Here is a 23279-nt window from a genome sequence, read left to right as displayed (position 1 = left end):
AGTCAATGTCACTGAACTGTGCATGTAGAAATTTTTGAAATGGTGTATCTTTGGCTATGTGTATTTTCACCAAAAAAAAAAAGAAAGGTTGAGAATTTAGAGGGTTAATATGTTGTAGGGTTGTTTACCAATGTCATAAAACAACATATGTACTACTGTTTCGAGAAACTATATGTTCTGTAAGCCTTCACCTGAAGTACAATAAAATATTAAAACAAAAAAATTATGTTAAAGTGGTAGTTATAATAGCAGCATTAATGACTACTATGATAGTAGTTAGGAAAAGAGCAGGAACAAAACTATAGACACAACATAAACTCAATTTTGTTTGTTTAAAAAGCCTAAATAAACTGGTAGAAGATAGTCTAAAATGTTACAGTGGTAGGATTACGAATAATTTTTCATCTTTCTTATTTTCTATTTTCCAGCTTTATGCAGTGAACATGTATTTTTGCTACAGTGAAAAAGGAAATAAATGTAATGATGAAGTTAAGAGCACTTGAAAAAGAAAATGGCATTATATTCGAAAGTTACCTAGAATCTTTATGTGGAGAATTTGCTACTGCAAATAACAGTTCCATAAGACAAGGGAACGAATAACTTGATTGTTACACCATTGGAAAGCCCTTAAGACCAAATTCGTCTCAGCCCATCAATTTCACATTGATTTCATCTTTACATGTAACATGCCCCTAAGTTCTATAATAAAAGAAACCATGAAATATCAGTGGTGACTTCCAGAGGACACATATGCACGAGGAGAGCTATGCTGAGTGAAGATTAATTTCTCAGCAGGGTGGCTCATCCTTGATATCCTGCCTTTTGTGTGACATAGGTCATGCAACCGTAATGATTATGGAAGGAATCTGCTTTGAGCTGGCTCTGTGTTCCTAGAGAGTATGAGTTACTCTGAAGCACAGGCATACAGAAAGCTCTGGTTTGACCATATATTTTATTATGGAACAACACAGTGTAAGAGATTATTTGATAGCCTGAAATGCCATTAGAAGCTACCAGTTTTATGAATCTCGGTGATACTTAATTCTAAAATATAGGAAAATCTTTCTGAGTGGGAACGTAGCACCTATTGTTTTGGACTTGTTCCATGAAATATCTTTTTCCACCTTTTTCTTTTCCTTCTCACACAATTGCCCAGCAAAACTTTCAGTAGCACATGACCTGGGAGTGGGGGGAGTGATTAAAGAGATTATTTAATTAAATAATCACTGAGACTCCAGCTAGAGTAGGCATATAGACAGCTGTGAGCGGAAGATTCATTTTAAAAACAATATAGATTCATAGCAACAGAAACACGAGGATCACTATGACAAGAACAGACTTTACCTAGTGACTAACTAAATGGAAAGAAATTAATTAGCCCATAATATCTAACCCCTGCCATGGCTGAGTAGAAGATTGCTTTGGGCAGTCACCACTACTTCTCTTTGTGACAAATACTTCCCACCCATTTCTATAATAGGTGAATTTACCCTCCTCCTGTATGCACAGTTTATTGGACCAAAGGTGAATAGCCAACCAAAGTTGAGTCAGTCAGATACTCTATCCTTTGAAATTGAAATTGGCATTCAAAGACAATCAGTCAGTTGTTGCAAGAGACTAGAACTGAAGGCTGTGGCTATGGTCATCTTCTGCCAGGTGCTTGAAGAATCAGACAAAGTTGATCTTAAGTAACTGTGCAAAAGAGTTGTGTTGTGTTTGAGAAGACCCAATAAGAAGACTCCTTTATCCTGCCCAAGTTCTGAACCAATGAGATATATGAAATATATATTGAGATCAAAACACCTCTTTCACTTGTGATAATTCTGTTGCCGATTACAGCTTTAGGTCTGTGACAAAGCCAGCTGCCTAGTCCATCCCCCCAGGTTAAGCAGACCTACCCTCTCAGTCACTGACTGTCAGTGCTACAGGCTTTCCCTGAAGGCACCTTCCACTTGGAAACATGTGCGCTGAAGAAGCAGAGCAGAATGTATCTTCTCTATAAGGAGATAGACCCAATAAAGAAGGAAGTGCCAAAAATAGCTGAGCCCAACGTACCCAGTTTATTCTTCCAAACTCAATTAGATAAGTCACCTCTCCCCTAGGAAGGAGTGAGTGAGGGTGTGGAAAGTAGCCAGGAGTGCTACACTAATGGGGTCTTTCCACATGGTAACATGCTGAGTGGGGAAAAGTGGTCCCCTATAGCAGGATTAGAATTGGAATAAGAGTCTGGTCTGGATTCCAGCTGGGCTGCTGTTGGATTCCCATGGGATATTATAGTATCCTCATAAATTTCACATACTTTGATGTGTTATCAGGTGGGATCAGTCCCTGGAGAAGGACATCATGCTTGGTAAAGCAGAGGATCAGTGAAAAAGAGGAAGACCCTCAACAAGACATGGACTGACACAGTGGCTGCAACAATGGGCTCAAGCATAACAACGATTGTGTGGATGGCGCAGGACTGGGCAGTGTTTTGTTCTGTTGTACATAGTGTCACTGTGAGTTGAAACTGATTCAATGGCACCTAACAGCAACAACAACATAAATTTCCTTTTAGTCTCTCTTATAATCAAAATCATCCACAAACAATTGTGTGCCTGTGATTGGCATGCTATACTAGAATACCAAAGGGGGATGCCAAAGACAAAGGCTCTCCACCCTTTGTTTTTATTGTAAAGTTGTGGAAGTAAGAACCACAGAGGCAACATGTATATGGCCCCAACAGTACTTGCTTTGGGCTTCAATTAGCACCATCGTTTGGAAGATAGAAATAATGTTGAGTCTCAGAAAAACTCCCCTACTTATACCCCATTAGTTATGTTACAATGAACAAGGGAAGCAGCAGGAAAGAGTTGATGAGGCAGAATCCCAGAGCATGAGAGATCTTTGGGTATCAGCAGCCTGCAGTGTGAGAGCACATCAAAGTATCAATGGACCCATGCAGAGGACACAGTGGTGCGTCACCCCGAACACCCCTTCAGGACTGAGGTGTTTATTCCTCAGCTGCTATTAGGTGTTGGTAGCCGACAGCTCACTCACTACTTAGTCCTTTCCCCGGGATTTGGTCTCTTTGAAAGAAAGCTGCTTCTCCCAAGTTATGCCCCTTCTTCAGGAGAAGGGTGAGTCACCTAATATCCAAAGACTGTCAATACAGGAGTAGAGAGTCCGGGCCCTCTTGCCTCGATTCAGGGTATTTCCAAAAGGCCATCCCAGCTTCAGGGTTCCTCATGGGATATGCCGATGCCTCTTTTTTGACTGCATCACGCAGTTCAACCTCTCCCTTCGCCTAATCCTACTTCCCTCATCCCTTTACAGATTTGTTTCCTAGACCACTCCCCAGTAAACTCCTGAATGCAAATCGAGGCCTCATAATCTGTTTCCTGTGGGACCTAATTTGTGACAGTCCAGATGTCAGAAGCAAACAATATCTAGAGCAGCAAAGGCTAATGATGGAACTCTTTTATAGCTGTGCTGTTTACTATAAAAGCCACTAAACATGTGTGACTATGAGTACTTGAAGTATGTCTAGTGTAGTCGAGGCAATGAATTGTTTTAATTTGATGTAATTAATTTAAATACCCTTATCTAGCTTAGTGGTTAAGAGCTACGGCTGCTAATCAAAAGTTCCGCAGTTCAAATCCACCAGGCGCTCCTTGGAAACCCTATGGGGCAGTTCTACTCTGTCCTTTAGGGTCATTATGAGTCGGAATCAACTCGACGGCAACGGGTTTGGTTTTTTGATATAGTTAGTAGCTACCACACTGGACAGAGTTTCAGGACAAGAACTAAAAATCCAAAGACATGTCGTAGTCAGACCAAAAGTCTGTGGAACAGAAGTCAAGCAAGCTAGAAAAGATAGGAGAGTAGGAAAGGAAAGGTACGAGAGCACTCAATCCATGTTCATTGGATTGAATTGCTAAATGAGTAGTTCAACAGGGTCTGACTCAAAACCACAAACTCTGAACAGAATCTTCCAATCAACTGATCCAAAAAAACTGATGTGAAATATATCCAAAGGGTATTGATCATGCATATGGCTCGGATGTCTTAACCACACCTGTGTACACTGTTTTAATACACCCATAGTTTCATGTTGATTTACTTCCTCCTATACCTACCCCAGGCACCAGCCTGGCTCTGAGCAGCAAAGTCCAGGGTGAAGCCTGCTGTCTCTGAATACAGGACACTTGGAAACATCCAGGTCTACATAGGGCTTGAACTGATGTCCTTCACTAGCATCATGCTTTCAGCAGCTGGGCCCACCCACTGCAGACGTGCCGAAATGGATTTGCTGTTATGCTGACACCCATCAGTTGTATGTTCTTCAATATAACCTAGAATTGTCCTTCTGAGTGGTAGACAAACAGCGCTGAAATGAACAACTAAACTTCTGTATTTCCTGCCTCCGCGAGTGTTATCTCTGGATTAACATTATGGAGGTTATAGAACGCCCTCCCCCTACCCCTTTTGGCACTTTACTCTATAAATCGTGCTATTTATATTTATTTGCCCCTAACTGTGCAAAGGAGACTGTCCTTGTCACTAAAAAATAAGGATGAGTGGTCATACAATGGCAAAACACAGGCAATCACAAATGGTCAGGGAAACAAAAACTAGCAACAAGATGAATGTACTAGAAGCAAGCGTAACAAAGAGAGGTGGCAGTGAGCATGGACCATTGCTTCAGCGACACAGCCAGTCCCTCTGTGCATAAATACTCAGCAGGCTTCAGAGGGGAAGCTGGAAATTAAGTTTAAACTCGAGGCAAAACAGACTGTCAAGTCAACTTGAGGCCCAGCAGAAGAATGAGTGAGAAGAGGGTAGAATGATTGGCAGTGGCTACTTAGCATTTACTACATCACATCCCAGCCTGTCTAATCTCAAAGAACAGAGTCTTCTGACCAACAGCCAGCGCAGAAGGTCTTTCTGGCCTGCCTCTCCCTTGTGCCTCCTATGTCTACACTAAACGAACAATTGTCATCGAGTTGATTTCAACTCATGTGACCCCATGTGTGTCAGAAAAAAACTGTACTCCATAGGGTTTTCAATGGCTGATTTTTTAGAAGTAGATTGCCAGGACTTTCTTCTGAGGTGCCTCTGAGTAGAATCAAACCTGCAACATTTCAGTTAGCAGCCAAGAGCGTTAACTGTTTGTACCATCCAGGGACTCCAGACTAAATGAAGGGATAAGTATACAACAGAAGTGCTAAGATTCAAGGTTCAGTGATACGTGTGACACTCAATGGTGGTGGTTCTTGCTCTCTTGTCATTAGTTCAACTACCAGAGGGGTGTACAGAGTTCCCTACGCTGCCCCTAAATTGCAGCAGCCAAAATTAAACGTGTTTTGAAGCTGGAACAACTTTTATGTTTTCTTAACACAGGCAGGCACTTCATTAAAGCACTATGGAGTATACCAGCTATGTTTTCCCTGGGGTGAGCTGGATGAAATCCAAGCTAGGATACCAGACACACACAGGCAAAATTATACAGGCAGGGAAGTAAACCTAATTATCTTCCCAAGACACAATTTTACCTGCTTTAGTTAATTGTTTTACGTTTGTGTGGGGAGGGCAGTCACTTCATCAAAGACACATTTTCGAGAGATGTGTGGTGGACGGGAGTCTGTGGGCTAATGACCACATCAGGGCCTTGCAGTCTAACCGTAAGTTCAAGGCCAACAGCCAGGAATAGTACTTCCTCTACGTACATAGGCACTGGAGCAGAATCTGGGTCGGCGCAGGGAAAGCCTTTGTTCCTACCGAAGAGGTCATTTAGAATAGATCCCTTTGGGAACTATAATTTTCCCTATTGGAATCAACATTATTTCACCTCAAGTTTGTTTAAAGTCGAGGAACGTCAGTCGGGGGAGGGCAGGAGAAATGCTCTGAAGGCATTGACATGCTCCCCAGGATTTAGGCAGTATAGTATCTATATGAAGAGCCGAGTCCCTACAAAAGCATTTTATTTTATACCACAATTCCCAGTTCATTTTTTTCATGTATTCACTCATTAATTCTTCCAGTAAGTATTTCTTTCCTATGTATCAATCACTGTGCTAGGCCCTAGGAATATGGTAACCATAAGACAAGCATGGTTTCTCTCCTTTTATAGCTTACCCAGTTAAACAAATAATAAAGTATAATTTTTTTTTTCTTTAATGAAGGAGCATGTGCACGGAGTAATGCACACATGTGGATGAGAGGCCTATCTGTCTAGGGGGTCATGGAGGCCTTCCTAAGGAAGTGTACCAACCAGGATTACCTGGGTTGTGCTGGGATAACTAACAACCCAAAATTTCATGGCTTTAAAACAAGAAAAATTTATTTCTTGCTAACTCTACATGTCTATTGTGGGTCAACAGGCACCTCTGCTAATCATGGTTACTCAGACCCAGGCTGATGGAATAGCCATCAACTCCAATGCTACCAAATGCCAAGCCAGAGGGGTAAAAGAGAGCTCTGAGCGTCTGCCACCTAACAGTGACACACATCAGTCTCTCACATCTCATTGCCCAGGACTAATCACGTGGTCCCAGCCAACTAAGAAGTTAGGAAGTGTAACTCTCTCATAAGCTCAATAATGACTTATTACATTAGGCCATGGGGCAGGGTACTAGTTAGCCCATGAACCGGGAGGAGAGATCAGGGGCCTGAGGAAATGAATTCCAGACTAAGGCAATAACCTGGGCGAAGACCACCTAATTTCTTTCTGGAGTGAACTTCTGTGGACACAGTTATGTGTATGTCTACCTCTAGGCAAGATTGTAAATTGCCAAATCTGTAGTTCCTAACTCAGTGCATGGGCACGAAGTAGGTGCTCAATACATGTTTGGAAATAAGGAAAGCAAGATGGCCCTCTGGATTAGATATAATGGATATTCAGGGATATGCAACATTTCCTTATAGAACCATAACTACTCCCAGACCAGAGCAGGACTGGCTTGAAGGCTTTCCTGTTCTGCCTCTGCCCCACTCCCACTCAGACAGAACTGACTCCTTCCTTCTTTCCCCAACTATAAACTGTACAGGTAACTGCACAGGACTTATAATATCTCCTTGCTTGCATGAGTTTGTTCCACTCATTCTAGTAGACTTTAAGGGCAGAGTCCCATCTTCTCTGTCTTTTTTCCAGTGGGTAGTCCAGTGCATGACGCATGATGGTGTTCAATAAATGCTTATTGAGTAAATGAATGAATCTGAATAGAAAGACAGCAGAAGGGTGGCTGGGTAGCAATGGAAGTGAGGGGGAATTAGGGAAGTTACATACTGTCTCAGGGGAGTCTGTAGACATGACCCATAGACTGAAACAAGCAGCCTGTTTCAGTGACAGGTATGTCTCCCAAGGAGAAATGGGTATCACAAGTAATTGTAGCCCAGTTGGAATTAGGTTTAAATCATGCTAGTAACTCCCTCTACTCTAATACCATGCTTGTACATGATATTCAAGACAGAACGTGCTATCACTTACATATACACTCTGGTCTCTCCAACACACAGTTCTCTTTCCTTTTCATATTTGTTTAGACCCAACTTATCTGTCATAAGCCGGTGACAACCACAATAGCATCAACCTTGTATTTGTATAGCACTTGAACTTTATAAAATGATTTTATGCCTCTTATCCCACCACCTAAAAAGGCAACTTTTGTGATGTCCACCCATAAATAATGATTTGTTGTCATTATCAATCAAAGGAAGAGAAAAAATAGCATGCTGCTCTTCACCTCGCCTTCAGGTTTGATTTTGCAGAGTAGCTGAGATACTGTTCAGCTTCCTCTCTCTCCCTGCTCTGTTGGTCTCGGTAACTGCCTTTAACAGCAAAGCTCCAGGCAAATATTCAGGCTTATGACCACAGAAATTTGAATGCAATGCCAGTCAGTCTCCGTGTATTCGAGGTGAAACAGGCTATTCTAATTCTAAGGAATTGTATGTTTTGCCAGGAGACCTGCCCCCACTGCAAAAGCAGTCCGTTACTGCCACCACAGTTGCTCAAGGAAAGAATTGTGAGATGCAATTTTTCACACCATTAATGCATTGCTTACACCAAGCAGCACAGCTGGGAGCCCTGAGATTCTTTTAGAGGCTTTGGTGAGAAGTCTGGGGACCTGACTATTAAAGAGAAAGTGAAAGGTGATGACCTGGATCCTACCAGCTAACTCTGCAGGGAACCCACCACGATTTATGTGTTTACCAGAGCTATGCTTCTGATGGTAATGGGTCCCTTGACAAAGCCAGAGATTTTTGCATTGCTGTACTTAAGGGGGACTAATAGCATGTCAGCATCAGCTTTCAATGACTTTTCTGATGACCCATGCATAATAGCTTCCTGTACATGGCCCTCAAGTGTCCATGACTCACTGTAGCTCATACTTACATTGGAAGGGAATACTAGTCATTGGAGAACTCTGTATATCCTAAATTTCTATTACGAACCCTGTGATACAGTTAATGGTTAAGTGCATTTACTTTGCAGTTTTACTGCCTGTATTCAAATCTCCGTTCCTCCATTTTCTAGTTGTAAGACTTCATATAAGTTATCCTCTCAAAGCCTCGGTTTCCTCATCTTTAAAATAGGGATAAAATAGCAACTACTTATTGTGAAGCTAAAGTAAGATAATCAATTAACAGGGCCAGGCACAGCAAATTATAACTATTTTTATTGTCTTTTTAAAATAAGACCTAAGCTTGGGTTTTATGAGATGGTATTAGGATTAACGGGTAGAAATTATAGGGAGATGAGGCTTCAATTTCAGTAAGGTGTCTCTTTCCGGGCATCAAGCTCTGCCCTAGACGAAAGTACATGGCTTCAACAAATATTTATCAAGAACCGACTATATATGAGGCACTAGGGCTCCAGGAAGATCAGTTGTCTGTCACTGAATGTGTTTACGTGGAGACCCAGGGCACAGTGTATCTTCTACCACAGAAAAACTAATGGCAGCCTAGGGGGCTATTCTAGGGAGAGTTTTAATATGATTTCGAGGCTGTACCCACATGAATTGACCCAAAGTTGTATGTGGGCCACTTCATTCTAATAGGTATCTATATAATAAAAAAGGATAAAAGAGAAGGGGGAGGGGAGAACAGCAGGAAAATTACATAATTGCCTATTCTGAATGGCTTGAAAGTCTCATAATTAAGGCCTCTGACTGGAAAAACCCCGACAGTATGGCCCCCAGGCCCCCTTTTAGCTCAGTAATGAAGTCACTCCAGAGGTTCACCTTTTAGCCAAAGATTAGACAGATCTACACGACAAAATGATACTAAAGGAGCACACCAGCCCAGGGGCAAGGACAGGAAGGCCGGAGGGGACAGGAAAGCTGGTAATAGGGAACCCAAGGTCGAGAAGGGAGAGTACTGACATGTCATGGGGTTGTTAACCAATGTCATAAAACAATATATGTACCAACTGTTTAATGAGAAGCTAGTTTGTTCCGTAGATCTTCATCTAAAGTATAATAAATACATATATATAAAATAAATAATTACAAATAAAAAATAATAATTATTATTAAGGCCTCTGGGTTCCGTTTAAGAAAATACTAGAACAGCTCAGTTCCTTTGCTGCCTAGCACTCTTAGAATTTTTTTCTTCTGTTGTCATTATTATTTTACTGAAAAGTGCTAATCATTATTGCAGGTCTTGTATCACAATATGGAAGGGAAATCACCTCTGTTTCTCCACCTAGTTTTCTTTTTATATTGACACTTGAAAGGAGAGGTGGGTGCAGAAAAAGGGATGAGTAGGCAGGGGCGCTGTATAAATAGACAAGTCACCATTGTGTACTCAGCATTGCTTCAAGCTGGCCAAAGCCTTTCCATCTGATCAGTTCCCAGCGCCCTCCCTTGAGGACAAAGAGAACCTGGGGAATGAGCAGCTGCTAGGCTGAGGAGGTTGTAAGGCAAGCTGACAGCCCAAGCAGAGCATGCGGTTAGTGGGTGAGAATGTACTAGGGGAAGAAAAATGGCAAAGGAAGGAAAGACTGAAAAAGGCCCACAAGTTACATTCTGAGACTGTGGCCCACCAAGTGAGCACAAAACAATATGCTCCCAGAGGTCTCCTTTGTGTTATTCATCTGCAGCCACTGTTCTCAAACTTGCATATGCATATGAATCACCTGGAAATCTTGCTAAAATGCAAATTCTGATTCAGTAGGCCTAGGGAGGAGCCTGAGATTCTGTATGCTAGCAAGTTCCCTGGTGATGCTGATGCTGGTAATCTGCAGACCACACTTAAGTAGCAGTGTACTAGGCCAGGGGTCAGCAAAGGAGAGCCTGAAGGAAATCTGGCCAGCTGCCCATTTCTGTAAATAAAGTGTTATTGGAGCACAGTCAAGGCCATTTGTTTACATATTGTCTGTGGCTGCTTTCACTCTATAGAGTTGAGTAGTTGTGATAGAGAGAAACCTTATGGCACACAATGCCTAAAATATTAACCATCTGGCCCTTTACAGAAAAATGTTTTGACCCCTGTCCTAAAGGATACTTGCTGTTGAAGCTAAGAAAAAATGAGGAAATGGTGTTCTGTTGGGCCAAAGGAACTTGTATCAGAAATTTCAAAGAATAGGAGGAAAGTTCTTACTTTGACCAAAAAAAAAAAAAAAAATGATTTTTATACAAAGATTTAGAGAAGATTCACAGTCTGTCTATAACTGGACTGAAGAAGAAAACATTCTAGAGTTCTCTGTCCCCTTAGAAATATTCCATAAGGCTGAAAAGAAGAACTAGTACAATCTTGTGCGTTATCCAATGTCAATCATTAAGTTATAAACCACAAAAGTTTATAAAGCCCTCTTATCTAAGTTGAAGTAGCATGCTAAAATGTCATAGGCTGTGTTCTCTACAGAAGCAAAACGAGTGAAGCATAAACACACACACACACGTATATGTATATAAAGAGAGAGAGAATTATCTCAAGGAAATGGCTCATACTGTTGTAGTGGCTGGGAAGTCCCAAGTCCATGGGTCAGGTGTCAGGCTGGAGGCTTCTCCTGACTCATGTAGCTGCAGGGGCTGATGAACACAAGATCGGCAGATAAGACGGCAGGCTGCTGGCTCACAAAGTGGGGAGGACGATGAATCCCAAGATGGACAGGCAATATGGCAGGCCAGTGGCTCAAATCTCAAGAACCAGAGGTCAGATGATAACAAGCCAGATGCAGGATCCAGAGCGAGCCTCTTCACTACCTAATCATGGCTTCCTTAGCTGCTAAAAGAGTTCTTTATCTTCAGTGAAGAACCTATAGCAACAATAATCCAACCTTAAGTTTTCACGGCACAGCATGCTTTCCAATTTGTTTTTCACATGCATTCTAACATTTGATCTTCACATTAATCCTCCAGTATAAGTAAACTAATTCAATTTGATGCAAAGAAGCAGTGATATACAATCTTCTCTCAAGGAGCTTACAAGCTAATCAGAGAGAGAAATAACATCACTCATGGTGTGATAAATGCTAATAAAGGGTAGACAGGCACAGGTGCAGTTCAGAGGAGGGAGCGGGCTGTGATGGGTTGCTTTCCAGAATTCACCTTCCAGACCTTTTAATTGCAATAGGTGGTGTGGGGAATAAATGAGAAGATTTTCACAGTGGAGATAATAGAATCAAAATCTGAAAAAGAAATAAAGTGCTAATGACAGCATTTTATAGAGAATGGTCTTATGAGGTAGACATTTTCCTCAAATGGGAAACAGGAAAATTGGGGCTCAAAATTGATATAGATTAATTAGTTAATGAAGGAAGGACTCATGCTAAAGTCTTCTAATTCCAAACATTGGTTGTTTCTACTTCTACATTAGCTTTTCAATGATGATGATTTTTTTTCAGGGATGATGATTTAATATGATTATAATGACAAAGATGATAATGATGGCTGATGTTTATAAAGTGTGTTTTCTATGTACTAAACCCTGTCTTTCAAAGATTAGTATCAATGCATGGATGTTACATGGCACAAGATATCAGCTCATTGTAGTAAGCTCAATGTAATAAAAATCTTTCAAATTTTTGGAGCTGTCCAGCAAAAGAATAGAGTCTCTCTTAAGTTGTCCAGCAAAATAATGAGCTCTCACTTAACGGAAGTGCCTACATTAAAGTTGAATCCACAAGAGGTTTTGCAGCAGAGATTGCTTTGCATTGGCCGAGAGGTCAGACTGGATGACTTCTAAAACCTTTCCACTCTATGTCCCCTCCGAAAATGACTTTCCCAGGGCCGCCCCGTTACTCAGCCCAGCCAAAGCTAGAACCTAGCTCTCCCAGTTCTCTTTCCTCTACCTCCTCCTTTTGAGACTATTAATATCAGATGTAAGTGGTGGGATGACTAATGAGGGGCATTCTATTCCTGGAGTGGAGTGGAGTTCGATAGATACAGTAATATGTAAACAGTTGTGATTCTCACTGGAACCCTGTAAGGGACTAAATGAGTCTAAGCTGAGCAACTGGGAGATTTCCTCACTCTCTCAGTCATTAAGATACCATTCTCCAATTACTTTTCCATGCCAGTCAGAAGTGTTCTTGGGTCATTTTTCAGGAATCACCAAATGGCCTACATTATGCTTAGGCCCTTTTTGATTATTTGCTGCTTCTCCTCACAGCCCCCCCTTTTTTTTTTTAAATTCTCATAACATGTAACATAGCTTCCTATACCATAGTTATTTAGCTATGGGATACATATGAGGAAGCTGTGTGTGTATGAAACAAGATACAGTGAAACCCAGGGAATGATGTGATCTTTTATCTTACAGCATATTGCATACAATGGATTCAGCCACATGTTTTCTCTAAGGAATGACCTATCGACCCAATCCTCTTTCTAACATAACTCAAAAAGCACTTACTGCACATCTCGGCTCTGAGCCTAGTTCCCCACCAGGTACACAAGCAAAAGAAATGTATTATCTAATGAGACTGGTACTGTAATCTCAAGGGGTTTTACACTCATTGAAGGAAGAAGAGATTTGCAAGCATACAGCCAACTGCTAAAGAAAAAAAACAAAAACAAAAACAAAAACACAGAAAACCAAAAGAAGTGAAATAGACAATAAGTACTACAGAAAGGGCTTCAAAATTGAATGGGAATTTTAATAACTTTAATCTGCATACTTCAGCCACATCATAGGTTGACTACAATGCCCCTGATAATCGATTCATTCATTCTCTCTTGACAGCAGCCAAATTGTTGATCAATCATCATGCCATATAATCAGAATACAAGAACCACATCCCATTTTTGTGAGATTAGCTGGCTACTGTGGCTAAGTTATGATTTCCCTGTAATGCTTGTTCCCTGTAATGCTTCTATAATACAAAACCTAATGATTTTTTTTTCTTTAACCTGCGCGGTCTCCAGAGGTGGTGCATCTGATTCAGTCTCTAAAGTAATGTAAACAGTGTGGTTTGGAGGTCAGCACAGCAGGTTAGAAAGCAACAGAAACAGCTGTGCAGCCAAAGAAAATGCTTATGATATTTTGAAGCTGACTTTGGTTTTGTAGTGCCAGAAAAAGGAAATCAAAAGTACTGATACTCCTCATCCTTACTCTAAATATAGATTTTCATAAATTAGTCAAACACAGCTCTAGGAGCTGCTTTATCTTGAGGTTGATCTCAGATGAGAAACTAATGTTTAATTAATTTTAGTCGAGTTAAGAGTTGGCAGATATGCTTCCTTTCGTTTAATTGGAATCTAATTACAAAGAGGTCATTCATTCATTCATTTACTCATTCAACAAATATTTGTTTAGCTATCTAAAGTAATCTTTTTTTAACTAAAGCAAAATTTACTAGAAAGTTCTTAATTTTAGTCATCTGCTTTTCTCCCCAGTGATATCACCCTTGCCTTGAGTGAATATTTGAGGACACTTATATAAGAAAATATTTGCCACCTGTAACCACTTTCTAATTAGCAAAAATGCCAAATCTGTGCTTTTTGAATTCTAAATTACTTTAACATAATGAAGCAGCGTTACAGATTAGTTTAAGTAAGCTTTAGGCTAGAAAATATTCACCAACTAACAAATGAACTTTGTCCCTAAATTGGTAATTTAACCCTTACCGTGCTGTACTGTTATTTCCTTGTTCCTCAAGATCAGTGGTTCTCTGACTTACCTGTGCACTGGAATCACTTTGAGAATTTTCTTAAATGCTGATGCCTAGTCTTCACTCTCAGAGACAGATATCAATTTGTCTGGGGTCAGGCAAGGTTTTGTTTTAACATCCTAATTGTTTCAAATGTGCAGCCGGGATTGAGAACCACCACTCTAAATGATGGAACACAAACATCTGATCATGTCCCTCCTCAATGAATCCTTATGACTGTTGGATAAAATCCAGAATCCCTAACATGGCTCCAGTGACCCCCAAGATCTGACCCTGGCCAACTTCTCCACCTATTCTCAGTCCCTCAGAAGTACACTTGCCATGCTCCACACCTTCAAACCTACCATTCTCAGTTCTGTCTGTGGTCCGTGGCACAAGCTGTTCCCTTTGCCCAGAATGCTCTTCCCCCACCTGTCCATTTACCCAATTTATAACCAGTTGCTATTGAGTTGACTCTGATTCATGGCGACCAATGAGTGTCAGAGTAGAACTGTGCTCCACAGAGTTTCCAATGGCTGATTTTTTGGAAGTAGACCAAAAAAGGCCTTTCTTCTGAGGTACCTCTGGGTGGACTCCAACCTCCAACCTTTCGGTTAGCAGCAAAGGGCATTAACCACTTACACCATCCAAGGACTCTGCTCAATGTCTACTGACCTTTAATTTTGGTCAAGTGTTACTTCCTTAGGTAGAATTTTTTTGATCCTATCCCATGACCTTTACCTTAAAACAGGCTTCCCTGCTATTCCTAACCCTTTACTTGTTCATTACATGAAGACTCTAAGGACCTTGAGGGCAGGAACCTTGTCTATCTTTTTGACTGCTGTGTCCCTAAGACAGTATCTGGATCATAATAGCTGCTCGGTATCTGTTACTAAATCAGCCAGGATCATCAGAAGAAAGAAACCACACCAGTAATTTGAACATGAAAAATTTAATATAAAAAAGTCTTAACTAGTAAAAGTGATTACTAAATGGGTTAGAGATGACTCATAGCAAATGTTGGCCACAGTTACTAACTCTAGAATGAGGGAGAGTACCAAAGGAAGCAATTAAATATTTGGAAGAGAACCCCTGCACCACCAAGGCTGAGATTAAGATCTCAGTGGTGAGGGTGTGGCTGCATCCTACTGAATAACAAAAGTCTTGGGCTAAGGTGCCATGGCCAGAGCTAGTCTGCTGGAGGTCGCACGCTGAGGTCTGGAGAAACTTGCCTGAGATTGAGCACCACTGGGCCTCCCACTCTGCTGACAGCTGTGCTGCCGCAGTCAGAGAAAAAGGAGAGCTCACAGAAGAGAAGGTCCTTTCTCTGCTATGCCTGCTGTGTCCCTTTATCCCCCTCTATCGACAAAACCTAGCAAAGCACCACCCGGCAAAGGCAAAATGTTTATAGGGGCTAGCCCTAGAGTCAAAGTAGGATTTACAGCAAGAGACAATCAATTGATAACTGGCACAATAGATAGATAGATAGATATAGACAGATATCCCCAGTAAAAACAAAGAAGATATAAATCTTTTCACAAATGTTAAGAACCAACCAAAACCAAAACCAAACCCATTACCATCGAGTCAAAGCATGTCCAAAAGGAAAGCTTTGTATAAGCTTGACATTCACTTCTTAGTATTACATTTCTCATTACCTCTTTCTTTTTCTAGTCACAATCTGTTATTATCCCAAAGCTCAAAACCTATTGATGGTTGCCATTTCATCTGTCCTTATTAAAGTTGCAGCTTTCTCACCACTGATCAAAAACGCCATGTAACTTGGGTGAAGGCAAATCTTGGAGTAGAAATTTGATGGTATTTCTTATCTGCGAGTTAGACACTAAATCTCTTCTATTCTACTTTTCAGGAGATTCTGGTAGCAATGATGCAAGCAGTGAAAAAGCATAAGCCAGAAAAAATAAATTAATCAGGATATTGCTTGTCATGCTTTCGTATCATTAAGAATATTTGAGTGTCAAATGAAAGCTTTGATGCAAAAATTAGAGCACAGAATTGCGAGATTCTTTTGATCCTTGATCAGTGCCTGTAACTTCTGCAGAACAGCAACTGTGGCAAAAAAAAGAATCATTAGTTTTCTGTTATATTTAAACTTCTGCTAAATTTAATAAGCAAATAGTGAAAATAAAATGCATATACCAGGAAGATGATCTTTGGCTTATGTCAAGGACTGAATAAATAACCGTCCATTCTAGCCTTCACCCACCATGTAATTGACTCACAATCAAGTGAATTTCTGAAGGCAATTAAACATGCTTTAAAACACTCATGCATTTCTGGGAGGACAATAAATGATACGACCCTTTTGAAAACCTTTCTGAAGAGCAATTAAACAATATGTATAAATAAGGAAATAATCAAATATGTAGGAAAAGCTTTAGTATAAAGATATCTGCCATAGCAGTATTTATAAACCCACCTCTTCCAGGTAAATAAACTAAATGATGGACAATAGGAGAATTATGGCACCACTCATGACGGACATTCATACAGCCACTGTTGCACATCAAAAATGTTGTGCAACAGACTTTAAAACAACATTATGAAATGATGCTCTTATACCATAACATAAAAATTATAATCTTTTTATGTTAAAATAAATCATTGTATATAATCATATTCATTTTATGAGAAAAGTGGATACAAAATCATGTCCATTGGATAAGCACAACTATACTCAAAAATGCATGGTAGAAAATCTGGTAGGATTTTTATGTTTTCTGTAGGATGATTTTCTAGAACTACCAATACGAGATAAAAAAGAAAAAGAAGCAAATATAAATTTTAGTAGATTGCCAAATTGTCCTCCAAAAAAGAGTTGCACCATATTTACTCTCCCATTAACAGTGAATTTTTCATATTTTCTAAATATTTTATAATGTGCATAAAACCAAAACAAAAAAAAGCCAAACCCGTTGCTGTCAAGTCGATTCCGACTTATAGCGACCCTATACGACAGAGTAGAACTGCCCTATAGAGTTTCCAAGGAGCACATGGTGGATTCAAATTGCCGATCTTTTGGTTAGCAGCTGTAGCACTTAACCACTATGCCACCAGGGTTTCCAACAATGTGCATAGAAAACATTTGTACTGAGAAAAATGGCTTTAAAATTTTGCTTTAAAACTTCCAGAGTCCAAGTCTAGAGATAGTGCCAATACTTTGATAAATTAAATAAACTAACCAGTAGCCCTTGAGTCAATTCCAACTCATTATGAGCCCAAGTGTGTCAGGGTGGAACTGTGCTCCATATGGTTTTCAACAGCATATTTTTCAGAAACAGACTGCCAGGCCTTTCTTCCGAGGCACCTCCAGGTGTACTCAAACTTGTAACTTTAGTTAGAGTTACAGTGTTAACTGTTTGCACCCAGGGACTCCAACTTGAATGAAGGCAGTATAAATGGCTGTTTCTTTTACAAGCTGCCACATTTTCTGAGAGTAAAAGATCGTGTCTGGAATGTCAAGCTGTGTTTAATGCATCCAGTCACCATCTTTAGTTGAACAAATATATGTGCAAATTACTAAATGAGGAATGAGGTGCTTTGGAGAGGGACACTAAAATAAATCAAAATGGAACTCTACCCTCAATAACTCACAGTCTTATCACACATATATAACTATAAAACTAGGTAGAAAGGGCCAAGTGCCACCAAGGAGGTAAAGGGTGTACAGGTGTACACTATGATCTGGGAAATGTATAGATAGGTACTGGGTAGTAACCGAGCTTGATGGCACCCTAGAAAATCTCTTGTTAGAAATACAAGGAAAATCATGGCATAGGCTGAGCCAGTTCTATGTTCTCACCTTTGTTTTTGAAAATGATAAACCTTTTCCTGTGACACTCAAATTCAAAAATATTTTCTATTGTCCGTCTTTGCTCATGGGATGACACTTCTGAGCAACCAGACATGATACTTTATGCTAGAAAGACACACATCAAATAAAAAGATAAGATAAGGCAAGATAAAATGGAATAAGATATTTTAAAAACCGTGTCTCTGAACTCCAGGTGCTCACACTTTTGTGAAATAAGCATTCAAACGATCAGAACTCAAAATGCAGTTTGAGTAAATACCTAGGAGTGGAATAGTTGAATCAAGTGCTAGGTGTATGTTTAACTTTTTAATAAAATGCCAAGCTGTTTTCTAATAGATGTGTTGTACTGTCTCGTTTTGGCTTTAATTTGCTTTTCCCTAATGACTAATGATATTGAGTATCTTTCCACCTGCTTATTTGGTGAAATGTCTGTTCAAATCTTTTGCCTACTTCTTTACTGGGTTGTTTGGTGTCCTATTATTGAGTTCTGAGGGTTTTTAAAATACATTCCAGTTACAAGTCCTTTTTTCAGATATATGCTTTGAAATGACTTTCTCCTTGTGTCTGGCTTGTCTTTTCATTCACCTAACTTGTACATAAACGTTCACAGAAACCGAAAACTGGAAACAATGTAAATGTCCATCAAGAGATGAATGGATAACCAAATCGTGGTATATCTATACAATGGAATATGACTTAGCAATAAAAAGAAATGAACTACTAATATATGCACCAACATGGATGAATCTCAAAATAATTATGCTGAGTAAAAAAAGCCAGACAAAAAAGAATACAAAAATTTATAAGATATTTAAAAGAGTACATTCCATTTACATAAAACTCTCAAAAATTCAAGCTAGTTTATAGCTACAGAAAGCAGATTAGTGGTTGCTTGGGGCAGCTGGGGGTGGAGGGAGAGGGAGGAGTGAGCAGGAGAGGTTACAAAGGGAAACTTTTGAGGATGGTGGATATGCTCATTACCATGATTATGGTGATGGGGTTACAGTGAATACAAATGTCAAAACCTATCAGGTAGTACACTTTTAATATTGTATGTCAATTATACTTAATGTAACTATTAAAAATGTAATGTGACAATTGTGACAATATACATAATTACAGACTATTATAGATGCTCAGAGAAAGGGCACCTAGCTATAACTTGTGGTTTAGGAAAAGCTTCCTGGAAGAAATAGCACCCAAGCTGAGCCTTGAGACAAGGAGCAAGATAGGAATGTTGTACGTGCCACCCACTTCCCATCCTGAAACCAACAGACCTTATGATCAATCATAGGATTCTATCTCCTGGAGATTACACGGCACATCAGAATCATTCTCAACACAGTACTCTAAGCAGGGAATAGTAAACTAATACGATTGTGATGAGAAGTAAATTATATCTGCTATTCCTGGAATAGGAATTCTTCTGGTCAAGAAGGAGTTCAATAATCTTAGAATACCCAAAAACCCATTGCTGCCGAGTCAATTCCTACTCATAGCAACCCTACAGGAAAGAGTACAACTGCCCTGTAAGGTTTCCAAGGGGCGGCTGGTGGATTCGAACTGCTGACCTTTTGGTTAGCAGCTGAACTTTTAACCACTGTGCTACCAAGGCTCCAATCTTAGAATACTCTGTTTCAATTCTGGTTCCCCATTTAATCCATCATAAAACTTGAGCGGATTGACCATAGGACTGCAATTGTTTCTAGAGTCTTCTCTTAACAGACAGTACTTTACCAGACTGGATTTCCTAGAAGAGCCTGAGATGAGAATTCTCTGATTGAGGAAGTGCTCTCAGGTAAAGCGGAGGACCAAGGAAAACAAGCGAAACCTTCAATGAGGTGGATTGACAAAATAGCTGCCACAAAGGACTCAAACATACTAACAATGTGCATAGACGACATTTATACTGAGAAAAATGGCTTTTAAATTTTGCTAACAATCATGAAGTTGGCACAGGACCGGGCAATGTTTCGTTCTGTTATACGTAAGGTCACCATGAGTCAGAGCTGATACACAGCAACTAACAACTCAGGAGATAGGACAGGGAGAGCAGCTGAGCAAAGATGTGGTCTCAGCTGGAACCTGATTTCAGCCTGACCCCATGGATGCTCTGGAACAAAAATTGCGCAGCACATTCCTTCTCATCTTTGTATCCTAGATTAATCAGTCATTGGCTGTGGGCTACAGGGTGTGTGCGTGTGGGCGGGAGGTATCTATCAGAGGGCAGTAACTCCCCGGGCAAGGCAGGAGATGGGAGAGGAGGAGCTCTGAGATGTTAGCAGGCAATACTCAACTGCAGTGAGGGGTGAGAGCCTCAGCCTGGAAAGGGGGATCAGGACAGGACACCAAGAGCTTCTACCACAGTAACTCACCCTCAGCCCCTTCTTCTTCTCTTGTTCTGATCTTAAGGCTTTAGAACCCAAACCAAAAAAATCCAAACTCATTGCCATCGAGTCAATTCTGACTCACAGTGATCCCATGTGTTACAAAGTAAAACTGCTCCATTGGGTTTTTTTGGCTGTAATCTTTATGGAAACAGATGGCCAGGACTTTCTTCTGCAGAACCACTGGGTGGGTATGAACCACAAACTTTTAGGTTAGCAGCCAATCACAAACCACTTGTGCCACCCAAGAACCGAGATCGTAAATTTAAATGTCTATGGGAAGAGGGAAGCGAATGAATCAGATGGACTACACGTACAAAAAATATTTCTCTACTTTAACGAAAAACGGACAAAGTGTGATAATAAATAACTCGAAGAGGTGACCTAAGCTCAGGGAGAGAATAGGGAGAATTAGAGACTGCTGGCTGGAGAGCATACTTAGCTCTGGCCTGTTCTCATGGAGGAATAGAGATCCAGCATTGGAGAATCTTCCAATTTTTTAAGAAAAACCAACAATCTTAATTGTAATGTGAAAGGTTCCCAATTTCTGACTATTGGCCCAAATTAAAAGTAATTATTATTAAAAAACGTTGTTTACAGGTCAGAGTTGACTCATGGGTAACCAATTGGCAATCTCTACTTTAGTTGTTGCTGGGTGCCATTGAGTGGATTCCGACTCATAGCAACCCCATGTGATAGAGTAGAACTGCCCCAGAGGGTTTTCCTGGCTGTAATCTTTATGGAAGCAGATCTCCAGGTCTTTCTCCCACAGAGCTGCTAACCACTGCACAACCAGGGCTCCTGCTCTCTGCTTTAAGGAAGTATAGGAACATGGTTGCTCTTCCAAAAATTTTCCCCCATTTTTAGAGTCTAAAAATAGTAAGTTGGTAGAAGCAAATAGACATCCTTACTCCACTGTATTATATAAATCTAAAAATTAAGTGTAATAGAGAAAGCACCATAAACCCATACAAAACCAAACTCATTGCCATGAAGTCAATTCCGACTCATAACTGCCCCACAGGGTTTCCAAGGCTATAATCTTTATGCAAGCAGACTGCTACATCTTTCTCCTGTGGAGTGGCTGTGGGTTCAAAGTGCCAACCTTTCTGTTAGCAGCCGAGCACATAAACACTGCACCACCAGGATAGAAACACCATAGACACAACATATTAGGAAAAGAAAGACACAAGGCGTACCAGAAACTATCTACAATTCATAGAATTGTGCATCCTAACTTTTACAGGGTATATTTAGAGTTCTTAGAGAATCTGATTAACACTGTGGGACCTCTTTTCAGAAACATATGCAGAGGTGGCGGTGCGCACATATAAAATCTGCATCCAATCCCAGAGAGTTTGTGGACCCCCTGAAGCCCCTGAGTGGACTCCAAGTTAGGGGCTACTGAAACGCAGGCAAAGAGGAATAAGATAGAGCAGACAGAGAAAATGAAAGATGGTATCACACAGAGAAAAGGAATTGCAGTTTCTTCCACTTCCCTTCACAAAGAAAGGTATGAACAGCTGGTTTCAGAAATCTTCCAGGATTCTAACCCCCCTCTGAGGAGATATCACAAGTGGTAAAGATTCGGAGGAAGGAGGATGCTAAAAGCCCTGTGGATGACAATCTCAGGTGAGGCCTGGGGAAGATGATTCCAAAGAAACTCAGCCTCTTCAATCTCATGAATGAAGAAAGGCCATCCAGATTGGCATTTTGGTAGCAGGAGGAATTTGGCTTCTTCCTTACGAAGTTGCTGATTTGATGCTTATTTTATTTTATTTCCAAAAGTTAAGTAAGTCAACTCCAATACGCTCTTTGTTAAGAGATATTGTTAGGAGTGAGGGGGGAGGAGACTAGGCCAACCCCAGCCATGTCTGTGACATGAACTGCCTGTAGCAGGTGCTGGACACTGGTGCTACACCCAGATGTCATCATGGCCACCCTACGAGAGTCACTAATCAATAACAAAGAGGGCCACTAAGCCTGATTCCAAATCTAGAGCAGAACCACACTTTCCCTGGAGGCCATGCAGCAAAGCCATCCTGATGCAAACACTTTTTGCCAGTTGCCAGCTGTGTCTCTGAGTTTCTCAGTTTTTCTATTCTGTTAAAATGGAGCTATGTTGTTGTTGTTGTTAGGTGCTGTCGAGCCGATTTGGAATCATTGCAATGCCATGTGACAGAGTAGAACTGCCCCATAAGGTTTTCTAGGCTGTGATCTTTATGGAAGCAGATCGCCAGGTCATTCTCCTGTGGGGCCGCTCCCTGATGGGCTCGAACCGCCAGCCCTTCTGTTAGCAGCTGAACACTTAACCGCTCTGCCACCAGGGTTCCTAAATGGAGCTATAATGACTATCAAACAACAACAATTTATTGAATACAAGGCACAGAGCCCTGGAAAAACATGGGTCGCCTTCCCTCCATGCCAAGGATGTGCCAGGATTTGCTTGGGAAAGCGATGGTGTTATCTGGCTACTGTACAAATATGTTGCTGCAGGTGATGCTGGAAAAGGTATCCACTTGGCTCAGATTATTTCCCACCACTCCCTTCCCTTTAAAATGCATGAAATAAAGCCTCTCTTTTCACTTCAGAAAAACAGAGAACCTTTATCACTATCTGGTATGCCCTTATTGAGACTCAAACATATAGATTTCCTTGGGCTCTTTAATTGCAGAAGCAATTTTAAACTCTGTCAGCATCGGCCTTATTAACCCATATGGTGTTAATTTACCAGAGTTCCCTCCTTAGCATCAGTGTTACCTCTGCATTAAACAGGAGTTGATTCCTCATTCCAACTCATACCACCATCCCCTCGGAAGACACTCTTTCTACTAGCAACGACCTGCGTGCTATGTAGATCAGCTCACGGAGGTGAATTGAAATCTCTCAGGAGGTAGAATAATGTAGTTTAAAGAAACCCATATCCCACACATCTGCCTGTATCCAGAGGGCCAGAGCCATTAAGGAACAACGTAATTCACAC

Source organism: Trichechus manatus, unplaced genomic scaffold (genome assembly GCF_000243295.1).
Source record: "Trichechus manatus latirostris isolate Lorelei unplaced genomic scaffold, TriManLat1.0 scaffold00192, whole genome shotgun sequence".
In the NCBI taxonomy this organism is placed as follows: Eukaryota; Metazoa; Chordata; class Mammalia; order Sirenia; family Trichechidae; genus Trichechus; species Trichechus manatus.
This window is presented reverse-complemented; position numbering follows the sequence as displayed.